The sequence below is a fragment of the Aythya ferina genome (assembly GCF_964211825.1).
Source record: "Aythya ferina genome assembly, chromosome: 4".
NCBI classification, from domain to species: Eukaryota; Metazoa; Chordata; class Aves; order Anseriformes; family Anatidae; genus Aythya; species Aythya ferina.
This window is the reverse complement of record NC_140300.1, coordinates 45,175,864-45,203,625: the sequence shown is the minus strand read 5'-3', so window position 1 is coordinate 45,203,625 and position 27,762 is coordinate 45,175,864. Positions and strand designations below refer to the sequence as shown.

The window sequence follows — 27,762 nt, the reverse complement described above, 5'->3', positions numbered from 1 at the left end:
GCTTTGGGGATCATTCTTATTCTTCAACTGTTTCCCCTTCCTTTCCTGTTCTTCATTTCCTCCTTAGTACCACCTGTGTGAGTAGAAGCATCCTACTGCCACAGACACCTCCCGCTCCGAGGCAGGCTGGCTGTGTGTCCCCTCACTGTAGCATGCACTGCTTTCCCCTGGATAATAGTAAGACATCATTTGATACCCAGTTTATCACACACCATCTCCACAAACTTCTAGGCAGACAAGCATCACATTCCTATCTAGCACAGGGGTGTTAGTTTTCCTTGAGAAACTGAAAGATATTCGTCAGTTTGCTGATGAGAGAAAATTTACAGTAGAAGGTTTTAAACAAGAACAACTGCAACAAAGACCAGATCAGTTCAGGAGAACAATCCGCTAAGAACAATTTTCTTTCTCAGAAAAATAGCAGCTTCCATTAGGGATGTTTTCAAATGCCAGCCACAAAATAACCTTGTTATTTTCCATGCAAATAGAAAGCAACCCTGACTTCTCACCAAGATCAACTATATCAGCAGTGTTAGCAGGACAAGGACTAGGAGAAGGATGCAGCTTAGATCTTGGTAATACTGATCATGTGCAACTTCATGTTTAGATTCTTGAAATATATTTTTTAACTGCACTGTATCTTTGTTAAAGCAAAGAAATTTGCCCCTCCTCAGTCAGTGACAGGTTTTGATGCACAGTAGTTGGCAGAAATTGTTTCTCTCTTGGATTGGATTCTGCTCCCATTGAGCCTAGTGGGGTTTTTTTGGAACTTCTATATCGTAAAGGTATAGATGGAAGCAATTTATTTTCTATCCTGTTGCTTTGTAGTTTAAATACTGAGAAAGTGGTAGGTGAAAGGTCTGGGTTTGTTGGAGACCACACCTTACCATTTAATTTGAACCTATGAAACTGCAGAATGATGGAAGCTCAGAATGGCAGATTAACAAACCAGGGATGCACCACAGCTCTGTGTTCACCTTTCATTCACACAGTAAACTACTTGGTGTAGGATTTTAAATACATTCCAGGTTGGTCGTAGTTCAAGTCCTATATGAATCTCCTGATGCAAACAAGCTGTCATGCTTTGTACAGACTGTAAAACCCCAAGTCAGATAAACAGACAAATCTACCCTTGGAGGAGGAGTTCAAGGTAAAGCTTCAGTTCTCCTACCGTTGATGAAATATAATAATGTAGATTTTGGCACTGACCATGACCCATTTTTTTGGATTATTATTATTTTTTTTTTTTTTAAAGAAGAATTAGTTGTGATTTAAAACATTTAAAACCAGCACACGGAGTATCTCGGATTGGGGTTCAGATGCTGAGCTTGTATTCCTTACTGTGAATTTGCTCTCTTACTGTGCGTTTCATTTCAGTATTTCAGATTGTTGTCCAGAGACTTAAGTTTGGCAAAAGTCTGTTCCCCTGCAAGTTGCTGATGATCTGAAGAGATAATACTGTGATAATTCTCTGCAGTCTGCTCCTACTGTTAGATCAGGACTGGGCTGCTTCAAAGCTGTTGGTATTTTGCTTTATAATGCAGTAACACTCCTCTTCCACAGAAAGCAAATACACAGCTCAGACAAAAAATATTATATTATAATATTGATGCCATAGCTGTAGTAGCCCCAAGGCTGCTGATATTTTCACTACAGCCTGGAGTAGCCCCTGGCTGTCCCCAAGAAAAAGCAAGAACATGCATAGCACTAAGCCACTTTTTCACATCAACTCTCACTTAACATCTGTGACTGCAGGGATCTGGGCTTTCCTGGAACACATAATCTGATTCTGAGAGCTCTGGTGACATTCAGCCTTGTCCCTTCTAAGAGAGCTGCAATGGTAAGCCCTTTTTTCACACTCTGAAGCCCACAGTGCAGAATCTAATGGCTGGATATTACACAGAATCACAGAATTTTCTAGGTTGGAAGAGACCTCAAGGTCATCGAGTCCAACCTCCAACCTAACGCTAACAGCCCTCCACTAAACCATATCCCTAAGCTCTACATCTAAGCGTCTTTTGAAGACTTCCAGGGATGGTGACTCCACCACTTCCCTGGGCAGCCTGTTCCAATGCCTCACAACCCTTTCTGTAAAGAAGTTCTTCCTAACATCTAACCTAAAACTCCCCTGGCTCAACTTAAGCCCATTCCCCCTCGTCCTGTCACCAGGCACGTGGGAGAACAGGCCAACCCCCACCTCGCTACAGCCTCCCTTGAGGTACCTAAAAAGAGCGATAAGGTCACCCCTGAGCCTCCTCTTCTCCAGGCTGAACAAGCCCAGCTCCCTCAGCCGCTCCTCGTAGGACTTGTTCTCCAGGCCCCTCACCAGCTTCGTCGCCCTTCTCTGGACCCGCTCAAGCACCTCGATGTCCTTCTTGTAGCGAGGGGCCCAAAACTGAACACAGTACTCGAGGTGCGGCCTCACCAGAGCTGAGTACAGGGGGACGATCACCTCCCTAGCCCTGCTGGTCACGCTGTTCCTAATGCAAGCCAGGATGCCGTTGGCCTTCTTGGCCACCTGAGCACACTGCTGGCTCATATTCAGCCGACTGTCCACCATCACTCCCAGGTCCTTCTCTGCCTGGCAGAATATTGCTTTGTCTTCTTCAAGCTTACAAATAAGCCAACAAAGAGCATGCAATGTATTTCTGCCAGTGGCGTTCATAAAGGTCACAGATTGGAAGGATGTGATTCCAAAAGACATACATTAGGCTGTTTTCAAAGGTTCCTGTTTCCCTTCCCCAAGCCCCAGCTGCACACTCCTATTTCTTACCTTGCACTGTGTGGCTATGTTTTCTTACTCTGACTGTGGCAATTTTGGGACCTCCACTGAATGGATGCAGTTCATTACCTGAGAGAAAATTAACACACAGCAAAATGCATCAATTTTCTGCAAGGAGAGTGAGATGAATTAGCTCACAGGTCTGGCGAGTGCCACAGGTGATGAAGAGATTGAGCATTACGGACCAGAGCAGGGGAAGAATGAAGACTGTGAGCCATTTTCTCAAGTTGCTCATGAAAATATACCATGACACAGGCAGGTTAGCACCACACCACTTCTGCCTGCTGAAGCTCAAAGCCCCACTTCCATGGCAATCTTGACCCTTAAATTCTGGCATACCCTCAGTTTGCGGCAGGCCCACAGTTCTACTCTGTACTGCCCTGAATCATACATAGTTTGCTATCCTCAAAAATTAACCACCAGTCCAGGCTCCCATTAAATCATGGTGTCTCAGCATTACTGTTTTTCAGGAGCTTTCATTCACATAAGCACATTTTCTTTCAGAAGCAAGTGTCCAGGAAACACTGATGTAATACATTTTCATATGGCTACATTCATGAGAAGTTCAGAACCAAAAGTAATGTGTCCAAACCCTCCTTTTAAAAAAAAAAATAAAATGTTGTTCATCCAAGAATCAGAAGTGTTACCATGTGACCAGTAACACAAAGAAAAGAGCACATGGATAACCACAGCAAGCAGTTCAAAAGCCCTTGTGGGGCTGAAGTTGGTTCACAAGATGTGTATTGAATACTGTGCAGTTTGTTTGGCAAAAGAAACAGGAAGGGCTACATTTTCTAAAAAGCATACCAAGCTTAAATATTTATTGACTTAGTTCTTCTCTGACCTTGCCCGGAGCCATCCATTCTTACAGCATAAAGGGCCAGTATATGCCTGGTTTACCCTACTTTTCTGCCCTCAAGTACAAGGAGAAAGGAAAAAGAAAGTATGTTGAGACCTTTGCACTGAGGAACATGGAACTCAGGGGGAGAAAAAACAGCCTGTTTGTGACTGCAAGCATGGGACTGTAGTGGGAAAGACTACAAGAAGAGGGTAGGAGGAGAATATGTCAGCAGGTGGAGGGCTTTGGGGGAGCTTGTAAGGGCTGTGAGGAAAGCAGAATAAGCATCTTAAATGGTATGGAATGAAGAGATTAAGGAGGACTCCTGGGAAGAAGGCAGCTCTTCTGGAGAGGTTGTGAACCATGTGGTTGAGGTACAGGGACATGGGCTGTAGGGAGTGAGGAGCTAGATGCTCTGCACTGGCTTGAGCTGGAGACTGGGACAAAGGGTGAGGGGCCTTAGGCTAGGAGACACTAAAAGCCAGAGTGAAAGCCTGAGGGGCTCCTGGCTATGCAGGGCTTTGGGGCAGATGTAAATACAAGGAATCTCTACTGAGGATACCCTAATTTAGGTACTTAAGCACACATACAAGAATGTTTCCCCTGCTCTTCCTACCTACATGATCATCTCTTCCCACTCCTATATCCTCTTTTTTTTTTTTTTCTCCCCTGTCAGAGCCACATAAGTTCTAGCTCACATGTTCCCATCTGTGCATTGAAGCATTACATTTTCCATAGCTACTGAGAACCAAAAAAAAAGTTTAAAAAAAAGTTTTGATGCAGCTCTGGCTCCCACAACATATGCGAGAATGTATATATGCAGAATTGTATGCCAGGATATTACTGCAACAAACATTAACATCTGTCTTACAGTAGATTAGGGCATTATACTCAGGGAGCATGAGGTAAAATGCCCGCTGAAGACACCATGTAATGAGAAAGAAGTCAGGAAGAACATGAGCCCCGGTATGAATTGATTACATGAGATAAACTACAGTACTAGCCTTGAAGCTTAATGGGTACTATGCTTCTCGGTTTCACATGCTGTGAAGCAGCAGTGGTAAGAGGAAAAGGCTGATGGCAGGCGATATTTTTTTTAGACAACACCAACCAGGACAGAACACAGCAAGCTGCCCACTCAATTAAAGGCCCTTTTATGCTTAAATTGCTGCTTTCTCAGACCTTCAACCTAGCTACGCAGGCAAAAAGGAAGGAAACTGAAAAATTGAAAAGCTCCTTTATGGATGAAAGAGCAGTGGCATTTATAACATTTCCCGACTACCTGAGCACATACTGGGACACAGCTTACTTTCTGGGCCCAGGAGACGTAGGGTAGAGAGAGGAGTCTGGGTGGGCCACCTGGAGGCTGCAATTAATTTTATACCGTTTCTGTACATATCCTAAAAGAAGGTGGTTAGCCAGACTCTGTTTTCCTACACTATCAAACCAATGCAGCTATGCAGATAGCCTAGTTCTGTAAGCCAGTGATTCCTGTAAGAAGAAAGCTTTGGGCTTGCTTGTGGAGGCCAAGGGAGCATCTTCCCAGCACGGGAACAGAGCACAGCCGGTACAAGTACCGTGCGTTGCTGATTCCTGTTTCCTTCAGCATTTCAGGCCAGCTGAAAGGCCAGGTACACGGAACAGGAGGGAGAGAAGTCAAAAAGACCAGTGGATTCTGGTAAACACAGATTTAAGGCAGCACAGGTCTGAAGGCCACTTAGCCACTGCAGTTCCCTCCACCACAGGCAAGGAAGGTCCCTGTTCTTTCTTCCTTGACCTGTTTCCAACTATATTGCATGCAGAGCACTCTACGGGACTGTCTCTGTAGCAAATTCTCAATTGAGAAACTTCTGCCACTGTTTTGGGGTGAATTTTGCATGTATACCCTGCCTTGCAATCCTTTTCTTTCCTAGGTGCAGTGCTTTCTCTGAGTAACGCCACCAAAATAAAACTGACAGCAGGTGCAGACCCTCTGCTTTTGATATCCAAGTAAGATCTGAGTACTAAAACCCTTCTAGTTTTTTCTTTTCATTTTTTAGAATGAAGCAGCATGTTGCACTTCACTGGCAACAATATCCCTTACCTAGAAAAGGATCTAATACTTAGGAAAAGGGACCTGAAAAAATACAGTTAAAGATTTTAAAAGCTTTCCCAGGTGTGGGTGAAGGTTGAGGATAATAACATGGAGAATATTAGAGGGTTCAGATTTAAGAGAGGGGACAACCTTATACAGGGAGGCTGAGGATGGTTTGTTTGCAAACCTCAGTCTCTATTCCAGCGGAGACCCGAGTGAGGAGTTTTACAAGGAAATCTACCCACACCTGACAGCAGGCTCCCACAGCTTCTTTCATGCACTCAGATGTTTTTTCTGTTACCTGACAGCTCAGTTTTCTGTTCAGACTCAAACAGCTGATGTCTCTCTCTCTTATCATAGCCTTAGCTGATAAATGTCAGGCAGATAGGACACATCAACAGAGCACCTGCAAATAAGCTGAATCCCTGAGAGGAACAGTGCCCTCAAAGCCTCCTGTTTTCACTGAGAATTTGAATGCTCAGTGTCATAAATTACAGCTCCAGTAACACAAAACTTATTAATCTAGGTAGCCATTCTTTCCCGAGAGATCACAGAATCACAGAATTTCTAGGTTGGAAGAGACCTCAAGATCACATTTGGGAGCTCACCTGACATTGTCAAGGACAAAGAAGAGGAAATCTAGTAGATCAGATTCAACTTGACAGTCTTTGCCAAATATTGTTAGCAGATTACAATTTTCATTAACAGGTCAGGGTTTTGGTCAACCCCTAATTAATTCCCTCTATTAACTGCCATATTACTGAACGATAACATGAGTGCAGCTGTATTGCATGTGCCAGCAGAACATGCCAGCCACAGGGAAACGTTGGCAAGTGATCCCACAGTCAACATGCAGTGCACCTACAGAGACAGAGGAAGAAAATGAATTGCCCTGAAAACACAGCCCTGGGAAGCAGATCTTAGTTCTATTTCCAACTTTTTGCAGACTTCATTTCCCCCTCTTGTAGATTGAAGATGATATGCTAATCTGCTTCCTTAGTTATCTGAAAGCTGAGTTAATGAGTATTAGTAAATCATTTTGTTTCCACACACTGCCTATCATCTCAGAATCAGAAAGTACAATTATAGTGTATGCGGTTCGCAGTAGTCAGTTTCTTTATTTTTTTTAATGAAGGATGTTGATTCAGTGCCCTGTTTTAGCAACCTCTGTGAATACATCTTGAAAATTATCTCTCTGGGAGGAAGACAAATCAATTTTAATCTGCTGCCTGTTTACTCTGATGTAAATCAAACAGGCACAGTCTGCCTCTACAGAGCAAGCCATGTTGTGCTGAGCTCGTGATGCACAAGGGAGTTCTTTCTTTAGACGGGAGACAGACAATGTGGTAAGCATATTGATTATTCCTAACTGTGTACGATGAGAGTACAAAAACTCTTAGGTGTGCATTTATGCCTGATGTATCCCATTCTGCTTTCATTTTTATTTAAGTACTGAGATCCAGGTCTCTTAATCTATAGACAAAAAAACAATTTCATTTTCATCTTTATTTCTCAAGGCTTAGTATCTATCTACTACTTAGAGTAACTGAAAACCTCCGGTCTGTGTTCATAGCCTGACACAGAAGCAGCCTATTTCTGTAATTACTTTTTATTCACACACTGTATTGCTTTGGAGGAGGTTCAGTCTCAGAACTGAACTGTTCTTTCTAGTGTTTTAACAATAAACCTCAATTTCTGTGAGCATCAAGACCCCTCTAGTTAGAATGTACAAAGTACAATAGCTGCCCACAGTTTGGCTGGTTTTATTTGCAGGTTCCTCTCTAAATATCTCTTAACCAGTGTTTTGCACAGATAATATTGCTTGATTAACCCTCTGCAACTCAACATTCACTAAATGAAGCAGTCCTTAGAAGCATTATGGGGGATATGAGCATTAAGCCAAGGGTCTACAACTGCATTAGGGCTGTCTGCAGAAGCGGTGCACTACCCCAAAACGCAAGCAGCAGGGCAGACACAGGGGCACAATTATATGGCAACAGGTCTCTTAAGATTTTAATTTTTTGTCATGACTCAAGGCTAACCAGGATGCAATTGAAACTTCAACGTAAGATTAGTTCTGTGACTTTAAAAATAGGCACAGTGAATATGCTTATGTACAGTAACAGCTTCTCCCCCCCCCCCCCCCCCAGGTACTCTGAACTCCAAGCCTGAGCTGAAATTTCTGCAGATCCAAGCACTTCTGGTTCTGGCAGCATCTGAAGCAGCACCCTGGAGAACGGACCATCCCTGCCATCCTGGCACTACTGAAGTGCTGTCGTAGTGCCATATGGGACATTTCCAGCTACTCCAGAAGAAGGAAACACTGAAAATACTGTTGCAGCCTCATCTGCTTGAGGCTTCCCACTCAGTTTTGAGCTCAGAGCACTTTGGATAAGCAGCCAATCTGCTTGGCCAATCTGAACCCCGGGAGATATACACAGGCATCCCTAGGAATTATCATTAGCATTATCCAACAGAATCTTGTAAAATAAATGAAAGGAAGAAAAAAATATAACATATGAGTAGCCTCAGCAATATGCTGCTGAGCGATAGATACTTTGCTCTATGGTCATAGCAAAGTCACTTAATCTGTTATATCTCAATTTTCTTCATTTATAAAATGTGAATGACGATGAGCTCAGCTACCACATGAAATCTAGACAGACTGGACAAAACTTCAATGGCAGAGTGAGTCTGAGATTCTGCATGGTGTCCAGCTGATAGGGTCACTATGATTTTCTTGGTAGGTGGGAAGGGTGAAAGAATCTGAAAAGTCCATCAATATTTGCATTGCAGGATTAAGTTTAAGAATACTGCCCAAATGGACTATTGTATTTAAAATTCTGAACATTAAAAAATTATATTAAAAACAAAACAAACAAACAAAAAAGTAAAGCTCAATCCATCTCTGCAGTCTTTTGCTCTGTGGAACTGTGAATTTTTCCTAATAGCAGCCAGCAAAGAGGACAGAAATCTCTGAACGTGACTTTGTTTTTCCTATGGCTAGGTATATATCTTAGAATATGACAGCACCTATCAGCATTTCAGGAAGCATTCATTTAACAGTACCCCATATCTAGCCACTTCACACAATGCCATTCATGACATTGCAAAAAATGTTACGCTTTGAAACACAACTGAATGATCAAGTACGGGAAACGCAGCTAAAAAGAACTAGATACTGATTAATTATTTACCAATTTATTTATTTAGTTTTAAAAATGCAAGTTTAAATGGGTCATGTCCCCGTTAACTTCTGCCCTCCCAGGAAGGTCTTATCTGAGACTGAAAGAGCGTAATCCTAGTAGTCATGACACTGCATACAAAGTAGCTGCTTTTTTACATCAGACAGAGGAAAATACTCTAACAGCTGCCTCTGTGAATGGCAGTGCCTACCTGCCTTGCTAAAACATCTGCCCTTAATCTTAGGAGAAAAGCCACGATGAGGCAGAAGGCTACTTACTGCCGTTCCATAGAGTCCGGGCAGGAGTACGAGAGGCTGAAACTCACTCTGCCTCCGACCAGAGGAGCCGGCTCCCTGCAGCACTCAGACAGTTGGTCCCACTCTGGCCATCAGGCGGCTGCGTTGAAGGGTGGCCTTGCACAAACACAAACAGCTTGTCAGCACAAGCCAAAGAGGCGGGCCGGCCCTGCCGGCCACAATGCAAGCCAATGATTAGCTGCTTGGCGTTCTGGGTGTTCGAGATATTGTGTTTCATTCTTCAGCAGGGGCTGGCTGGGAAGGACTAGTGCTTGACAGTTTACTGCTGGGCAGTAAAATGCTTAAGGCGGAAGGAAAAAGAATCAATAAGTCACTTCGGGAAAAACACATACTTGCTGCGATTGCTCTTAGAAAACCCACAGGCGTCCCCAATGCATCATTTCTTTTAGGTCAATCAAACAAACACTGCGAACTGAGTCCAGTCCATATTTGCTATAGAGAAGTTTCACTTGCAAAGTCTCTGATTTTTCTTCTCTCCACTCTTTTTCATATTCTCATCCTTCCTAACATGTTTCATTTGCTGACACCGTGGCTTCTCACTTGTCAGTCACAAACATCTTTGGCCCTGACCTCCCAGCCTTTAACGATCCTCTTCATTGCTTCTCTTCACCTCCATCGTCACTGCTTGTTCCTTTGGTCATCATCTTCCCTTTGGGGCAGAGTCACAACCCCAGCACCCCCAAGGTGAGGTTTTGTGAGACGATCAAACTAATCTAGCAATATACAGCTGGTGAAAGTGGAGATGCCGAGCCTCCCTTCTGTTCACCCTCCCACCCCCCCATCCTTCCAAGAAAAAGCAGGGTAGCCCAGAAGCAAATACATCTAGGTCAGTTTAGTGATTCTAACAGTGAGACAGAAGAGCTGCTTCATGCAGCGAGTACTCCCTGAAATTTCTCCTCCTGATCTTGCCTCAGCCGTCTATGATCACACCTGTTTCTCCAAGTTCTTATCTCCTTCGTTGTTTGAATTGAACTGTTCCTATTTAATTGAATATCCTGCTTACAGCTGCTGATCCTGTTTCATCCCTGCTCTGTCCTACTTTTTTTGCCTCTAGTTTGGCTGTGAGGCCCGTCTGCCGCTGAAATCAATCTCATCAAGTCTCTTACACCAACTCCCTGGATGAATATCATGCTTTGTACTTCAGTCTCTCTGAGCAATTTCCCTGCTTCAGAAATAATTAAAATGCTTCTTAAATGCCATGCCATCTTTTTGGCTTTCGCTATTTTTTCTCTGACCTTTCCAATTAATTCTTCTCTCAGCATCTTCCTCGCTCGCTCCCAAGGCATCCTACTTCTTGTTATACTTCATACAGTTTTTACTGTTTGCTGGTGCAGTCTCCTGTTTCACTTTTGTAAGCGTGCATTTCTATTTTTCAGCCTTCTGCTTCTTTCTGGTCCTACATGTTACCCAGTGTTTTAAGAATACTGCATTAAATGCCTTGACAGCTCCTAGTTCTCAGATCCTTTTCTGGGAGCAGATTACAGCCGGCCGATCACACTCCATTCATTACTGCCTTTACAGCCTTGGCACAAGCCGTTTCCCGTCCCCCTGCTTTGGTGAAGGAGCTGAGCCCCCTGCAAAAGCAGATGCTGAAGTTAGCACCTCGTTGGGGTGGGCAGGCATATCGCAGCTCCCAGGCTCCTGCTGACAGGCTGCGCGTGAGTTCTGGCACACTGCGCTGCATCACAACGTGCCTGGGTCACGTCTGCAAGTTTCTCTTCACAGTGAGGCATACTGGGCACGTTTCTTAATGATAGCTGAGATCCTAGTGCAACCGCACGGCTCCATCAGCTGCCATCCAAGCATACAATCTACAGCGCCTATACCTTTATCCAAGTCTGCTGCTTAGTTAACCCTAAACTAGGCACATTGGCAATATTTTATTAGAGATCTCTTCTTTAATGTTTTCAGTATTGATATTTACTGTGTGATCACAGGATTTGATTACTTCAGTCATTTTGATTACTGAGCCTGGATCTCATTCCCAATGCACCTGCATTGTTCTCCCTAGAAAATTCAGCATCTAAGGTCATCTTTTGTTTCATAGTCCAGCCACACTGCCTACACATCTCCATGCAAGCCAAGCTTTCTTGTCCTGAGCTTCAAGACCTTTTCAGAGTTTCTCCTTTCTTACTGATCCACTCCCACAGCTCTCTTCACCATAAGGCCTGTCTTTTCAGCATTCTTTCTTCCTACAAAGCTCTTTTCTTTCCACCTTGTCCTCTATGCAGAGAATGCCCGGCTTGATCAAATCAAAGTATCTTTCTTTTCTACAACCCACACAACACAAAACATTGAAATAATATATCAGAATGAGTCTCAGGAGCAATAAGTAGACTACAAGTAACTTCAGAAAGAGAGATGCTCCATACACAATATAAATTTTATGTGCTCAAATTTTTCTATCAACCATATGCCATATTTAATGCACCTTTTGGTGCTAGATTTTTAATGGAGAGGATAGGTATCAAAAGCCCTTGATGGACATGGATCAAGCGCTCAAACACTGTACATGAGATTGTGAAAAGACTGCTATGAAAAGACTGTTTGTAGATGCACAAGAGAAAGAAAGCTAGCTATTGCATCTCCGATTCCCATGGCAATTTATTTAAGATGCTAATTCAGTGTAACCACAAATACAGAAACAAAAGAGAGAACAAGAATGAGCTGATTTAGTGAACTATGTTGAAAAGGCAGACTTTAGACAAAGTCACTCTGGGTATAACTCCAGTGACTCCACTCACAGAATTATGCCAAGGATGAAGCTGCCTCTTTGTCCTTAAGCCTTGTATGACGCAGAAACTGTCACCAGCACTGCCAAGGGTGCAAACCCAAGTGCCAGCTAATCTGAAGACAGCCAAGCTCATTTAACAGCTCAGTTTTACCAAAGGGGCCATCCAGCCTCTCTCTTCATCATGACTGCCAGCTGCACAGGCCTGCCCCCTCCCTCACACGTGCTCAAGGAGCCGTGCGATGGCTCACGGAGCCAATTCTACTCACTGGGTATGTTTTTCAGACAGGTTAATGATCTGACTCATCTCCCTGTCACATCAAACAGCGCAAGAGGCAGCAAAGGAAAGCAGTGATCACATGTGGCTGGAAGCAGGAGAGGTAGAGAGGTGGAGACTGGGATCTGTCTTCTTTTTTTTATAAGCAGAAAGTTGGCTGTCATCCCCAGAAACCACCATCCCTTCTGGGGTGGGACCTAAAACTATGAGGTCCCAAACCATGGCAATCTTAAGCACAAGATCCTAAAAGCACCTAACACCCCCCCTTGCTTGATTTCCAGCAAGCACTAACATGTTTTAATAAAATGTTGTCAAAGTGAAAGTGCAGTACTATATTCATTAAATGCAGGTTTCTGAAAACAGTAATAATTTGGTTTACCAGGGGAAAAAAAAAAAAAATGGATAGGGGATAGATTCTTATGGGGGCAAAAAAAATAAAAAAAAAAAAAAAGAAGCATTTAAGTATTTTGCATCTGAAAACAGAAAGCATTTGGAATATGAATCACCACAATTTAACCTTGCCTACTCCCTAGGTTGCAGGCTTCTCCATGGGGTAACATTTAGAGTCTGTCTCCTTCCCTACTTCCATCCATGCATCCGGTTTATATCATTTATTCTTTGCTCGGTAAAACTGTTATTCTCCCTTTCCCTTTTTGTGGCCTCAGCCTATCTTCAGCCTGCCCTTTCTTCTCAAAACACAATCCCAGCTGCATGCTGTTTTGCCTGTCACCTTCACCCCTTAGGAGGCCACCAGGGAGCTTCAGACCCTGGGGCTCAGCCTGACCAATTTGTATCTGTGCCTCCACTAGGAGTAGTCCTCTCCTGCTTCCCCAGCAGTAGCCATAGACACTGCAGAAGGGAGTTAAGCAGGAAGATTTTTGTCATGTTTTACTGGCCTGGTTTCAATTAGAAAGTGGGTCACAAGTTGTTCCCAGAAAGCACACAAGCTCAGGCAACAAAAGACTTTGGATGGTGACAAAAGTGAAACTCTGTACGTGAATTGTTCCACTTTTCTTTAAAAAAGGAAAAGAAATCACAGAAATGGCAAAGAGAAGAGATCATGTGCAGATGTAGCACACTAACACATGAGGCTGCAATCAATGGGAACTTGGGCTTAGTCCCAGCTCAGACCATGTGCATTTTGAACTTTGAGCTCTTGGACCATTTCCTAATTAGAGAGCAAGGGGCACACTGTGGAACTATTTAACCCTTTTGTGGTGCCTCACAAGGTCAAGCAAATGCCAGAAAAGACACTGGGGATATATCTAGCCCCTGGAGGTCACATCTGACTACAAGAAACATCCCTCTGCTCCAAATGGTTTAGTGAAACAACAGCTGTCAGCACATCACTGTTCATGGCTCGCTACACAGAAAGATGAAGCTCACAACTCCTCCTTCCTGCATCGCTGAAGGCTTGCTGGGATGTCCCCTATTCTGCCAGCTCCCCATCTGTAATGCCACACCAGGGATCTGATAAAAGCAGAGATATCCACCTGGAACTTAATACTGGAAATAATGCCAAATTGCACACAGAGACTTGTTTCTCTACAGCACAGGAGCGGAAAAGCAGCATAACACAATAAAACTGTAAGCAAAAATACAAATAACATTTATCATGGTAGAAACTGTGTTGAAAGAAATAAGGTTACATAGCTGATGTACATCAACAGCTGTGATAATTCCTATTCTATCTGACTATCACTGACATTCTAGTTAGATGTGGATTAGTGATTTAATCCTTTATATTCCGCTGTAAAATATCAATCTTATGTCTCATCTATTTCATAGAACTACTGTGTGGATACATTTACAGCACCTTGAAGCTCTCATTGAAGAAATTCTGGACACGCAGACTCTTACTGCTTTCATTATTGATTTAGGAAAGACAACTTTCCAGAACCAATAAATACAGGATAACTAGTTTGGCAGAATTTTATTTCCAACAGGAGTTTGCTGGATAATTTAATGCTTCTAATTTTGACCTTCTCTGGTTGATCACAGTACCAATTAAATACTGTTAGAGAACATCAGTGCATAGAGAATGAAAAAGAATAGGCCAGACATTTTTCTTCATCCAGTTCAACTGATGTGGTCTTTCTGTAAGTTTTGTTTCAACTTTGACACCTCTAAGGTCACTCATTCCAAACATAATACAAATATACTAATAAAAACAGAAGCACCTCCAAAAATACATGCGCTGTGGATAATGATTAACCTTGGTGTCACAGGGCACTGTAAATCTTCAGGCTAATATTCCCTCTGTGCAAGTTTTCTCCCTGTTTTCATCGGGTTCCTTGTCCTTGTAAGAGGTGGTTCACAGAGCTTGGAGGAGATGTTTCATGTACAAACTACTCTCTGCATATGCTCTATCCTACTTAAAGACTAAGTTCCTCAGTTTCCCATCTCACCAGAGACTTTTTGAGCCTCAAGGTTTGACCAGACTGCACTGCGTCAAGAGTAGCAAAAAATACCAAACCTAGCTCTAAGATAGCTGTCTGCTATATACGCTGCCAAAATACTAGAAAATTCTGTCCAGCAACAAAGCGAAGTAGCTGGACACTATGTTGCCCTAAATAAATTTCTCCGATACCCCAGCTGGCTGTAAGCTACTTTGATCTATGCTGTACTACATTATAGTCACTCCTCTGCCAAATTCTCTGAGTGAATCTAGGCATGATATTTAAATTCCACTGGTGTTCAGTGGTGATTCATCTACTTGTAGTGGGATTTTTCAAACAATGCTGAAACACCCCTTAGCTATGATTAGCTTTGGAGTTCACTATATACTCCAGAAGGACAAATGTTTTGCTTTTGGAAGAGGCCTACGTTCAGTGGCAGGTACTTCCAAAGAGAGCCACTGACACCAGCAACATCAATACATTTCAAACAACACAAAATGATTCACCTCCAAGGAATGCTTTTCCAGATAACAGTATAAATATTTCAAGCAGTATATTTGGAACAGAAAAACTGATATGAAAAAACATGCCATCTCCCTTTTTAGATATGGCCTTTGTAACACAGGCTTTTTCTTCACACTTCTCTGGGTTGAGATGTCCCTGGTCACACATATGAACTCGGGGAAAATATTGAAAAGAACTCTTTGTGAAGACCTTGCTGTTAAGCAACAAATAGATATGAATAATTAGAAGACTGCCTTCAAGATAGCAGTGGCTCCTGTTCCCATCATAAAACCTATTTATCTTGAACTTAGACATAAATATCACACTCACTTGTTTGGCACAGCACCAAACCTCTGCAAACAAGAGCAAAGGATGCTCAGAGAAGAGGAGGTGTTTGCCCATCAGAGGAAAAATGCTCAATTAGCAATGCAGTGACCTTGTTTCAAAGAAAGCACTTTAATACGTGCCTTCCTTTCAAGCATATGAGAACTCCTGCTGATTTCACTCTCACATCAATGAGGTCAGCCATGGATTTAGCCAGGAACTAAAAGGAATTAACTCTCCTCACACACACACACTGAGTAACGGCCAGAGTGGTCTGCACCTCACAGTGCAGATGAGGCTCACTCCCTTCATCCCTTCCCACTCCCAATAAAGATCAGCAGCTTACCTCTTCCTGAGTGAGACTACCCAGCTGTTTTATGTTGGCTGTCTACATATTGAATCTGGGTGAGGGGGATACCAAGAAAATGCTACACCCAGTTTATTTCTACAACCCCTTTTCTATCTAGCAAACCTAGAGAGCATGTTAGTTACCTAGCATATGGAAGCACTTAAATAATTCAAACAGTTGAAAGGAAACTGTAGAGGCACAAAAAAGGTCAGAATCATTCACTTGAATGAACAAATGCTTTTAAAGATAGTTTTAAAAGATGGTAGTGTGTACTCACAGAAGCCTGAAAGCAAGCAAACACTACAGTCTAAGTGTTCAGCATCCTCATGTAACTGGGTCACATAAAAGGGAACTTTTGATGACTTCCAGGTGTTCTCAAGTCTGGCTCCTTGTGGTCACCCAGTTCCCTATAAAAACAGGGCCATGCTAGTTTGCAATCAAACCTCTGTTACAGAGGTATTCTGAACTGCAGGAGAGGGGAAGAGCTTAATATCATAAGACATCACAAACTTTAGCCACGAAGAACTCATTTAGAACATAAGAGTCCCCTGATCCAAGCAGCACATGGCTAAAGCTGTCGTGTGAGCAGGACCAAACTGCTCCCATGCATGGCGTTAAGTCATATCGTTTTATAGCAGCCTAAGAAAACTGAACTGGGAGTCAAAATACTCCCAGAGCTTTCTTCTGTCAATCACGCATACAAGAACCAGGATAAAAATGTATAAAAGACAATGCTAGCAGACTGAGCATACTAAGATTCATGTTAAAGGCAAAAACAACAAACAAGTCCATAGACAAATGGATAACTGCAGAGTGAAAGCAGCAATGCTATCACAAATTCCTAAAGGGTTGATAAAACTCAAGCAAAACTACTAAACTAATGCACACTGAAGGAATGTAGTCCCATTTGGTACAGTCTCACTGTTTTGACAAGACATGAAATTCATGAAATGATAAAATGCTCCAGAAATATATATTCTGTTAGAGATCTGCAAGCATTTAAAACATTCTTCATAAGAAAATGGTTGTATGAGAGTGTATTTTGATACAGCAACTGTAAGTTATGGAGGAAAATCCGTATAAGAACATACTTATAACCAATATGAAGTACAAAGAACATGTCTGAGAATTTAAACATACTTAATTTTTTATTCAGTGTGATTCTAAAATCAACTAGGTAGCTTTTTATTTACCACCAATAGTGTCTAGATAGGTCCAGAAAGATTTCTTGCTAATATTACATTGGGGCAAGAACAAAGTGTTTGAAATATTAGCCAGCCAACTAAGAAGACTGGGGATATTGTATAGTCTATCTTAAGCAAATAAGTAAAGAAAAATACGTGTAAAAGCAATTCCAATGCTATCTACATTAGCAAAGACTTTCTGAAGATATGCAGAATGAGAAAAAAATTGAAGTATCTCTAACTTAGATCCAGCAGCACTATGTTTTTTACAGTTACAGGAAATCAGTTCCACCTCAATTTTTTTTTTTTAATTTTTAACTGCCATTAAAATAATTTATATATATATATATAAGTGTTTCTTTCAGCAATTGGTCTTAGTGCTATTCTTGCTCTAAAAGTACTGAGTATGTTGCCTCATTCCTTGAGCAAGGACTCCCTGATTTCTGTTAAAGCAGTCACAGCTGCCTGACTACAACCCAGTGCCCTACCAGGGCCTTTGTGTTGACCTTGTCTATGGCATGGATTAAATTACAGTTTGCACACTGCCGTCCATTTGCATGCAAGGAACAAAATGTGTTGTGAGGCGATACTGCACAGTACCCAGAGTCTGGATGAACAGCAGGCCTTGAGAATTTCTGTGTATTCACTTGTGCTTCTCTGCATGTTTGTCAAGATGAGCCATGTGGCATGCTTGAAAGAGGTTTCTTGCTTAGAACTGATTGTTTGCTCTTGGTTGCTTTCTGACTCAAGCTGAAAGAGATCTCATAGAAGGAGGTATTGATAATCGCTAAAATTAAGCAATTGTTTAATTAATTGACTTATTTTAAAGCTATATTTCTTGGCCATTTTAAAGACAGGTTAAAGATATCAAAAAAGCACAAGTCAGCCAGAAAGGAACAGGAGACTGTTAACATGTAAACATAAAAATTAAAAACAAAACAAAAACAAACAAAAACACATTCAGATAGGCATTTTGTTAACATCAAATATTTTGTGAAGTCCTCTAGAGATGTCAATACTCCAGTAAAATTAAGCTTGCACCAGAGATAGCCTTTTTTATATAAGCCTTGCAACTGAGGAAGATATGAAACAAGACACACTGAACCCAGTTACACAGAAGAGGCCAGATTACATTTGCAAGACTCTGAAGGAAACTCTTTGATATGAGGAGAAGTATTCCCATGGGTGGCTCTCTCAGAAGGTAGTAACTTTACATATTGCTGTACACAGATTTCCCAGCATGAAACAATGTTGGCTTTTTTTTTCTTGCATGTTTTACTAACACTATTTCCTTACTGTCAGGGCTGTTCTTTCCCCATTTAGAGCTATGTTAGGCAGCTCAGGACCTCACGGTGGACAAGATGTGAGCTGCTGGCTGTCTCCTCTGCAGGTAAGCAGTATTCAAAGGTCAGGGTCCAGAGGGAATCTGTGCAGTGAATGAAGTCAAATGAATGGAAAAAAGACTCCTCTGTCACTGTATTTCTCTGAGTTGGCTCTTAGTGGGATCATACGTTGTCTATAGCAAATAAAATGGCCAACAATTGTTAGCAGCAACAATTAAGCCATTCATTGTGCCTTTCGGAAAATGATGGATGGAGTTTCTTGTACCAACCACATCCCAGCTGCACTCTTTATCAATTCCTCCTTCATAAAAGTTGTGCTATTTGAGCATCTGCTCTGAATCAGTAGATAAACAAACTACTATGGACTTCTTTGTATACACATCCATTCACAGAGACAACACCCCACTGACCTAGAGAATTACAGTGCGACAGACACCCCTGCACCTACTTTTAATCTCCACACCTGATTGAAGCAATCAGTTGAAGAGCTCTCGAGTTCTCCTTAGTAATAGCAAATAGCTTTATTTGGATAGCTCACCAGAAGTACAGCTGACAACACGGCGATGTTGTGCCACTTCTTGCTCTGGCCATACTCAAACTTTCCTCAGCAACAGAAGGGAAGTATATTTAAAGGAAAAAGCTTTTCAGAGGATAGGGTCAGACTAGTGGGGGGTCTCTGCTGCTGAAAGATCTAAGCAACCTTTTCCCAGCTCAATAAATCAGGGTTGCTTAACGCCCAGCCCTGTTTTTCCAAGGACTAGCTAGCTGAGGATCAAGGAGTGTCAGAGAACTCTCTTCTTTTAGCCCTCCACAGGACGTACAGTCAGGTGAGGTCCCCTCTGCATCTGACTGCCCTCATATCTTCAAAGCAAGCAATGCCAAAAAACCTTTTGTGCTTTCTTCAGAAAACTTTTTAAGGACAGACCTGTTTTTTAAAAACATTACCTGAAAACAATGATGTGACTTTTTGTTGCCCCAAGAGACCAAACTGATAATTCCCAAAATATAAGAATAACGGTGTTTTACATTGTCGTCCTCCCTTGCCTATACTGTCTGACATGGAACAAGAAATTAACATTCTGGAAAAAATGAATTAGCTGAAATTATTTCAGTGCATGAAGAACCAAGGTCAGAATCAAAGCAAACAATCACGAGTCTCCTAGTAATTACCATGAGAACGATTACTTTTCTCATCAATAATTATTGATTTCTATGTCTTTGATGTCCATACTATGGTGTTTATTATTAGCACCATACAAAGCCATCCATGTTATAAGCCCCACTGTTAACTCTCAGCATGCTCTTAAAAACAAAATAAGCTGAACAAGTTCATTGTTTTACATCTTAAATTGCACAGCCATCATTTTGTGAATCGCAGAATCAAATAAAAGAGTACTTTGGCCATCCTGCTGGGTGGAACAGTATGATGGTTGGAAGTCCCTTCAGGGTAAAATTTTGCCATGAGAATATTCAGTATTGAGTTACATTCACCTGTAGGATGGCTACGTCTTGGCACAAGGTTAATATACGTGTTGCCCTAGGAACTCCAGCACATTAAAATGATTTGGGTGTTAGATGATTTAATTCTTTAATCAGTTTTCAGACTCATTGGTTCGCTTTTACATAGGACTTACCTAATGCCTCAGCATAAACTAATGGCTAATTTAAAATCCGTTTGAGGGCTACACATACTATAAGAAAGTTGTAACAGCCTATGGATTCTTGTAACAGCCTATGGATTCAGATATGTCAGTAGGAAAGAACTCAGTGTCAAGGGAGTCAATACCAACCTCCTCTTTCAAAAACAAAAGAAAACCTAGCCCTGGTATGCAGGAGGAATTATTTTTCTACACTCCGCTGAGGCAGAACCAGAGCTATATTTTAATGAACTTATTTCCATCCAGCAAAGAATGGAAGTAGGTTTGTAACAATGCAGAGGAAGCTCACTTTTAGTCTACAGACTCTCTCAGTTCTTAAGAAAGGCCCCTTGATTGAATTCCCACTGAATCCGGGAAAAAAAAAAAAAAACTCAGACCAGTGAGTATTTAACATTTTGGAATGTCTTTGTAAAGACAACTAAAAAGAACTGAAGCCTTTAAAAATTAATACTAATCATCTTTCTAAATGACAATCAAGCTGCAGTGGTTATTTCTCATCTACCATCTTTAAAATCAGGTCATTACTTTTAGTAATGCTTTGAAATATGTGAATGATAGGACAGGATTTCAGAAACTCCTTAACAGTAATCCATACTCCTCCTGGGGATAAATTATTTTGCCTTGCCCATTCTAGCTTATCCATTTGGGAATCATAGCATTGCCTCAAAAAAAAAAAAAAAAAAAAAAAAAAAAAAAAAAGGCACCTGTCCTAATACTCCTGAACTAATGAGTTCTGCAAAATCCTTTCAAAGTACTCGCAAACCAGACTGATAAGATACTACTTTATCCATTCAGATCAAACTAGATAATTGCATGCTTGCAGATAATCTTTCAGAATTGTTTTACTCATTGTTCCCTGCATTCAAGGAAAAAAAAAAAGACATTTGACGAGTACAATAACCTTTCATGTTCAGCAGCTTCCATTCATTTAGATTCTTGCAACTGCTTTCTGAAAAGGACAACAGTACCACTGTCAGAATATATTTAAATTTAGGCCCATTACTAATGCCCACTGTTAGCTTTGTGTATGTTTATGATAACATAATTATATAACATAGTAATATAGTTATACAAGTTGCAGTGTCAATACAGAAGGAGATATAATTGCAAAGTAGTTTCAACCTGAAATAAATTTATAAAAAAAATAAAATAAAAATCAAATTCAAGGTATTGCAGTTTTCCAACTGCAATTTGACCCTCTGGGATTCTTTAGAATTTTTAGTGCTGCATATACAGCTAGGTTCATGCCCTCATACTAAAAATGGCAACTAGAAGTCATATGCACAATATAAATGTCCAGAAAGAATAATTACACAATTTTGCTCAGATATGTCAGTTACACATTGCTCAGTTAAGCTGTAGCTTGCATTCATGTGCTCCAGCCTTGCTTCATGAAGGATGATCTGAAGATTGTACAAACTGAATAAATGAAATACCATCTCAATGGAATAGCATATTATAATATGGGTATTTCTTACTTATTTCACATGGCAGATTCAGTTCTAGTTTATGGGTATAAAAAAAACACTGCCTACCTTACACCATGCCTTTCAAACAAAACATAGCAGAAATAGTGATGTTAACAGATGTGTGACTTATCCTGAAATCTACTTGTAAAATGGGTGAGGAGCAGAAAGACGGGAAAAATTGGCTTTACAGAAAACACGGATATTATGAGCCCCACTGTTCACAGTACACGATCCATGATGAGTCTATCATGGTGATTACCATCTGACGGCCAAGTGTCATGTTGCTGCTGTTTCATTCCAATAATTAACATTGAAATTTAGATCCTATAAGTAACTGCAGGTAAACATGCTTCATTAAACTTAATAATGAATATTATTGCCCTGGTAATTAAGGTTATCGTCAACATTATTAACTTAGTAATTACTAAAGTCAATAATAAAATAGTGTCTTAATGATTTTAAGGGAAATCTTCATTACTGGTCTACAACTACTTGTAATTGTAGCCATGCTTTGGTCAGTAGAGTTAATTTCAATTAATATACTTCATTAACTTCATAGCTAAACTCTAACAGCCTAAGGGAGATATTCCATTCCATGTGAATCAGTATGACAGTTTTGAAATAAGGTCACAGTAAGTATACATTTTCTTATTTTAATTACATGCAATTTCAACTCATATCTAGGCAAAACTCTGGCATCCTCATGACCAATTCAGTTTCAACATACCACTGACATCAGTATTCTGACTTCAGATAAAAATACAAACACAAAAACAGGTTGTATGATAAGATTTTACATGTGGATCACATATAATTAAAATATTTGGTTCTTCTTTCCTTCATGGCTAAGCTTTCACTTTATTTTTACAACAGCTTGTAAGTAATCTAGGTCCAAGGATTACCTTCTGTTTCTATACAGTATCTAGCTCAGTGATATTCCAATAAGAGAGTTCCTGGATGATACAGAAATAGAAGAGTAATAATCTAATATGCAGAATAAAGTGAAAATGCCATTGCTGGGATCAGAATTTCATATCAGGTGTAATGACTGATAATGTTTAACAAATTGATCTGACTCTGCATGGGTTTTTAGGAAACAAACAAGCCCTGTATAATTGGATTAAAAACAATTTATAACTGAATGAATAGACCCAATTACTTTCTTCAGATTTCTTCTTCGTGCAAAGTCCACAGAAAAACAGTAGCATCTTGTTTGTTTGTTTTTTTAATTATCATGGATGACTAAACAGACTGTAACTACATGTGGCTTGCTGTTTGAAAATCAAAATTCAGAATTCCTCGTAGGTAGCTTTGTTGTAATTGGTTACGTTAAGCAGTACATCAGTTTCCTTTTTATTCCTCAACTAGATAAGCATAATGCTCTTCTTCCAGACAGATTTCTAAGTCTTGGTAAATCACAAATCATGGAAGTGCTTGTGGAAAAGCAGATAGAAATTAGAAGACAGGTGGGAGGGAGAAACAGAAAGGAGAGAGGAAATACATTTAAGGAAATTTGTCCTTACCTACCTCGTGTGCTTCACAATTCTTCATGTAGGGAATTAGGAAACAGGAGTGATCACAATAATGACTGGAAAGAAAAACTCTGGTCATTGACTGCTTTGCAGGGGTTACCTGCGTTGTCAGTGCACCCTGTATTTTGCACAGAGAATGCTGAAAGTTCTCTTCAACTATGGCCAGTTGCAACCTGGCCAGACAAGACTGGCCTGATACAGACACTGGTTTAACCTTTCTAGTTCTCCAAGTGAGGTCAACCAAAAGGCGAACAGGATAGTTGGTTAGTTTCCAACCACCCATACTGCTTTCCTACAGGCCAAGGTACAGGATTGGGTGGTTTCTCACCTCCCACACCTCCCTGAAATATGCGGGGGGGGGATGACACACCTACAGTGCTGGCAATCAGCATCACTGATCTGGTCCTGTGCTGTTTACCAGGGGTAAAGGTATCTGCAAGAGGCTGACACAGCAGAAGGCATGGGAATGGTCAGACTTCACTGCTTTCAAAGAAAGCTACAAAGCATCAGTGTACATAATTACAAATGAGGTTTCAGCTCGGGGCTGCAGCACCAAGAACTGCAGGGGATTGTTTAACATTCAGTGAGCATATGCCTAAAAGTCAATGCACACACTTTCCGAATTTCAGCATCCAGCTGCATGCACATCAATGAACATTGCTTAGGCTTCATCAAGATCAATTTACATTGTGGATGAGATCTGGGAGAAAAACTGGTATATGGTTCAAAGTGCAGTGTACAAAGGATGTTTTTTTGGATATCTGTCAGGAAAATGCCAGAACAGATTTTAAGTAAAACACCTGAGATTTTTCATCCATGTCCCAAATCTGAAATGATTCAGGACACATATGAATTATTTCTCTACATTTTATAGACTTAAGCAGGAGCTTTCCGTATTTAATCCAGGCAAGCAGTGGATTAACTGCCTTCAGCCGAAAGCCTGCCAGCTGCCACCCCTTCCCTGCACACATGGCATTTGATGTCTGCCATTTTAACATTTTGACATTTTTGTGAGAGACATTGTCCTAAAAGGTCACCACTTGTCTCAGCAGTTGGCTTGCTGCCACTCAAGCTTGGGAAGATTAGCTCCACGGCTGTCATCAAAAATGACAGTTTTCAGAGCTAAGTTTCAGAGAAGCTATTAATTTCTAACTGTGTATGGGGAGGGTGGGAGTAGGGTACGCACTGAGGACAAGATGAAGAGAAGCTCCAAAATCACCTTTCAGTTCCTACAACAAAGACAGGCATTTCTATGTATACATCTGTAAGATGAAGCTGAAATACTGAAAAAACAGCTTCTAAACAGCAGATGGACCAAGCACATAACTTGTCTTATAACAGCATTATAGAGACAGTAATACTATGAATACATTTAGTTCTTGCACCAAACAATACAACATACTGTCTCTCTAGTCACTTCACAGCAGTCACCTCTTAACTGTTATCATGACTTTTTCACGAGGTTCATAAAAAGCTTACAGTACCGAAGCAGTCCCTAGGAAACAAAAACTTGCGTAAATAAAGCAAGAAACATGACATGGCATCTCAGACAAACTGGCTATAGGCTGCATTTCTCATGCAATTATCTGACATTTATACTTGTCACTGGTTGCAGGCTGTTTCCAATAAACAGATTTTGTTCACAGAATACTATGAATTCACTAGCCATGAACTCAATAGAACAATGGTACTACAGAAGCTTTGAACTAGAAGGGAAGCTATAAAAACAGGATGCTGTTTCTTCAGTGGTAAGAGATCAAAAAAAAAAAAAAAAAAAAAACACTCAACAAATACCAATTCTCTTCTTTACAGTATTACGGTGACACCAAGAAACCTGCAACTCCGCTACTTCCCAACAACCTTACCATCCTGCCTTCATGCCACAAAGCAGATAAAGATCCTCTTCACGTACAAATAGAGTGAGATTGGTGAAAAACATGCATCGCTCACCGTGCTACGTTCATTGTTCTTATCAGGTCAGATGCAGACTTACTGGTGCCCCTTATGATGACTATTTGTGCTTCCGATAATAAGGTACTGCTGAGTTTCTTAATGAGAAGTCCAGTTCTGCATTTTTGGATTTTCAAAGAAAAGATTCGAGGTGAAAAATACCACGGCAGATTTCCCTCCTATGTGTTCACAAGCAGCCTATTAATACTGAAGTATCTTTCCCACTGCATATCTAATTTTATCTAACAAAACTATCTATCTAGAAGCACCCCCTGCATTTGCTTGGGTTCTTCCCTCAGAGACAAAGTGGCAAGCAGATATCCTCAAAATCAACAAACATAACTGCAAACTATTTGTTCTGGAAAGCTTTCATGCATCCCATTCCCTTAGCAGCTCTTCCACTGAAAGCTGAAACAATACTGCATAGAAGCCTTCCCTGTCGGGATGTTTTCAGCTTTCATCTCTCTGCTTTTTCAAGCAGAACACCAAGGTAGAAACCCTAATTAGCAATCTGAAAGCAGCACACAGGCAAGGAATACTTACATTTGCAACTGTATTTGCAATATTTGCGCACTGATCCAACGACTGCTGATTACAAAGAGGAGAAGGAGCTTTTTAGGCTGCGTTTCAAGCCTTGTAGCAGTGTAAAGAAGGCAGTTATCTGAAAGCTACTCATTTTCTATATGCTGTGCTCTACTTTCTTCCCATGTGCATACAACACAGCTGCCAGATTTAATAACCATGTCAGCCTGCTTTCCCCATAAAGCAGCAGAGATGACAGGATGAAGATGAAGTAGCCAGCGTGTTAATCTGTAGCTATGGCCGCACTAAGCCTTGAATGAATGTCATGGTTTTATTTCCCTTGAAGAAAAAAAAAATAAAACAGATCAACATTATTTGTGGAGAAATGTGCCAAAGGATTTCAGAAATGTGAATCCATACTTGCCTTCAGTGACATTTAAGCATATTAAAAGAAATGGCTTTTTTTCCTCAGTTAACAAATCCTAGGAATTGATGTTGCAAAAAGGAATTAACTCCTGATCTTTCATCACACATTTTTCCTAGCAGCAACTGCTGGTACCCAAAAATAATAAAACCATTAACTGACAAATTAGTCGAGATAGCCAACTCCTCTCCAGAAGGAATTACTTCCAAATCTGCCTTTGCTGACTTCTTTCAGAAAAACGGAATTAATAAAAGGGGGAAAGTTCTCATTTACCATTTAAATCCTCCCATGCACTGTGGTTCCCAGAGCACTGGACTCTCTTATCAGATGTGGTCGGTTCACTGCCAAGGTGGAGCATTTCCGGACCTCCATCTGCAAAACCAGCTCCAGGTGAGGGAGGGATAGGCAGAGTTTACATGCCAAGAGAAGGTGCCAGGCATACAGACAAAAACTACAGGCTAAAAATAAACCCAGAAATGAATTTGCAGCAATGTGGGGATGCTGCAGAGATCGTATGACAGCTGTGTGCGTCTCTTTCTCTCTCATTTATATTCCCTTCACTTCCCTTGGAGGCACCTGTCTCAGCAGGGAGTGGTTTCTGTGGAAACTACGGACAGTCGGTTTTCCCCTCAGAGAAACTGTTCCTATGGCAACCTTACATAATGCATATGGCCTAGATTCTTCCTAATAATAAGGTAACACTGAAATTCTCATTACAAAATTAGTGCTGATTAGTTTTGGGGGCAAGAAATATAGTTATCTAAAAATTGTATCCGAAATACAAAATATAAAAATGATATTACAAATTAAATGAGAACGTAGCGGGCATTGTCACAGCACCACTCACAAAGAAAATAATTTCTAAATTCCAGTAAGCAAGGTCTATTATTGTGCATTTGTGGGAAGCGAGGAGAAAGGGAGGCATTTAGTTGACATTATGGCTCAACGTAGCAATCAATACTGCACATTGAAGTGTAGAGGCTTTTTTTTTTCCTGTTTATTCTTCCAGCAATGGAGATCTCACTACATCTACTACATTCAAAACGGAAATATCAGCTTCAGAATCACTCATTAGACATTATGAGATGGTGCTACATTAAAACTCGAGGAAGTGGCTGGAAGGAGCTGTACGAGTCAGTGAGGCATAGTGTGCAGTGGAGCAGAAAGCGAACAGGCAAATTGCTGTTTACATGGCTTTCCTCTCAGCTGGGAGGAGATGAACCTGTCCACAGCCATGGCAGGGAGGGCAGATTATCCGATCCTATTTGGGAGATGGGAAGATGAGGGCCCTGGTAATGGGGCTGTGCAGGCTTCTAATTCAGCAGCTGAAGACCTGCCTATGTTGGAAATGACATGAAGTGGTGGTCATGTAACAGATGTTTAGTGACTTCTGTAAGGCAGGTAGGTGTTGTCTCCCCTCCAGCCACACCTGCGGATAGCCCTTTTATTATTAAGAAAAATCACAAGTCAAATGATTAAAAAGTCAGAGCTATACATTTACACAAAATAAGAGATCTCAGTTTGAAGAATCTTGTTGGGGAGACATGAGTAAAAGCCTATCTTTGAGGTATCAGGGTTGTGACTCAGTGGATCACAATCTCTCTTTACCTGTCAATCTAGCAAATTTATTAGCATAAAATACACTAATATACATGGGGACTGATTATTTTCCTTTATGTCTACTCAGAAGATGAACAAGAGAGAACACACAGCCTACAGAGTATTTCCCCCAAATTTAAGCAAGGTCCTCCTGCGCTGCACTGTGCAAAGGGGTTCTCCAGATGGGACAAGGCAAGCAGGAAGCATTGATTAAAGCCCCACAGCCTACAATCTCATGAGGTTGAGATGACCTGTGCTGCCTGAAGGCAAGGTGCTGATTGGGATGTTACTTCTCCAAGCA

At 41.0% G+C, this 27,762-nt stretch overlaps 1 protein-coding gene across 11 annotated transcripts in view; it reads right to left on the bottom strand.

Annotated features, from left to right (window-relative positions):
- The window catches only part of TRIM2 (tripartite motif containing 2), an 89,212-nt gene extending 62,924 nt beyond the window's left edge, over positions 1–26,288 (bottom strand). For 3 of the 11 annotated variants that reach the window (XM_084517892.1, XM_084517894.1, XM_084517888.1), the window contains exons 1-2: positions 9,158–9,287; positions 2,774–2,851 (exon numbers count right to left, since the gene is read on the bottom strand). The gene's annotated coding sequence lies outside the window, so the exon portion shown is untranslated. Of the gene's footprint in view, positions 1–2,773; positions 2,852–9,157; positions 9,309–24,916; positions 25,161–25,459; positions 25,613–26,135 lie in introns of those variants that run through there. The other 8 variants (XM_084517891.1, XM_084517882.1, XM_084517881.1 and 5 more) reach the window with 8 other exon arrangements.
- Positions 26,289–27,762: the final 1,474 nt, after the last annotated feature.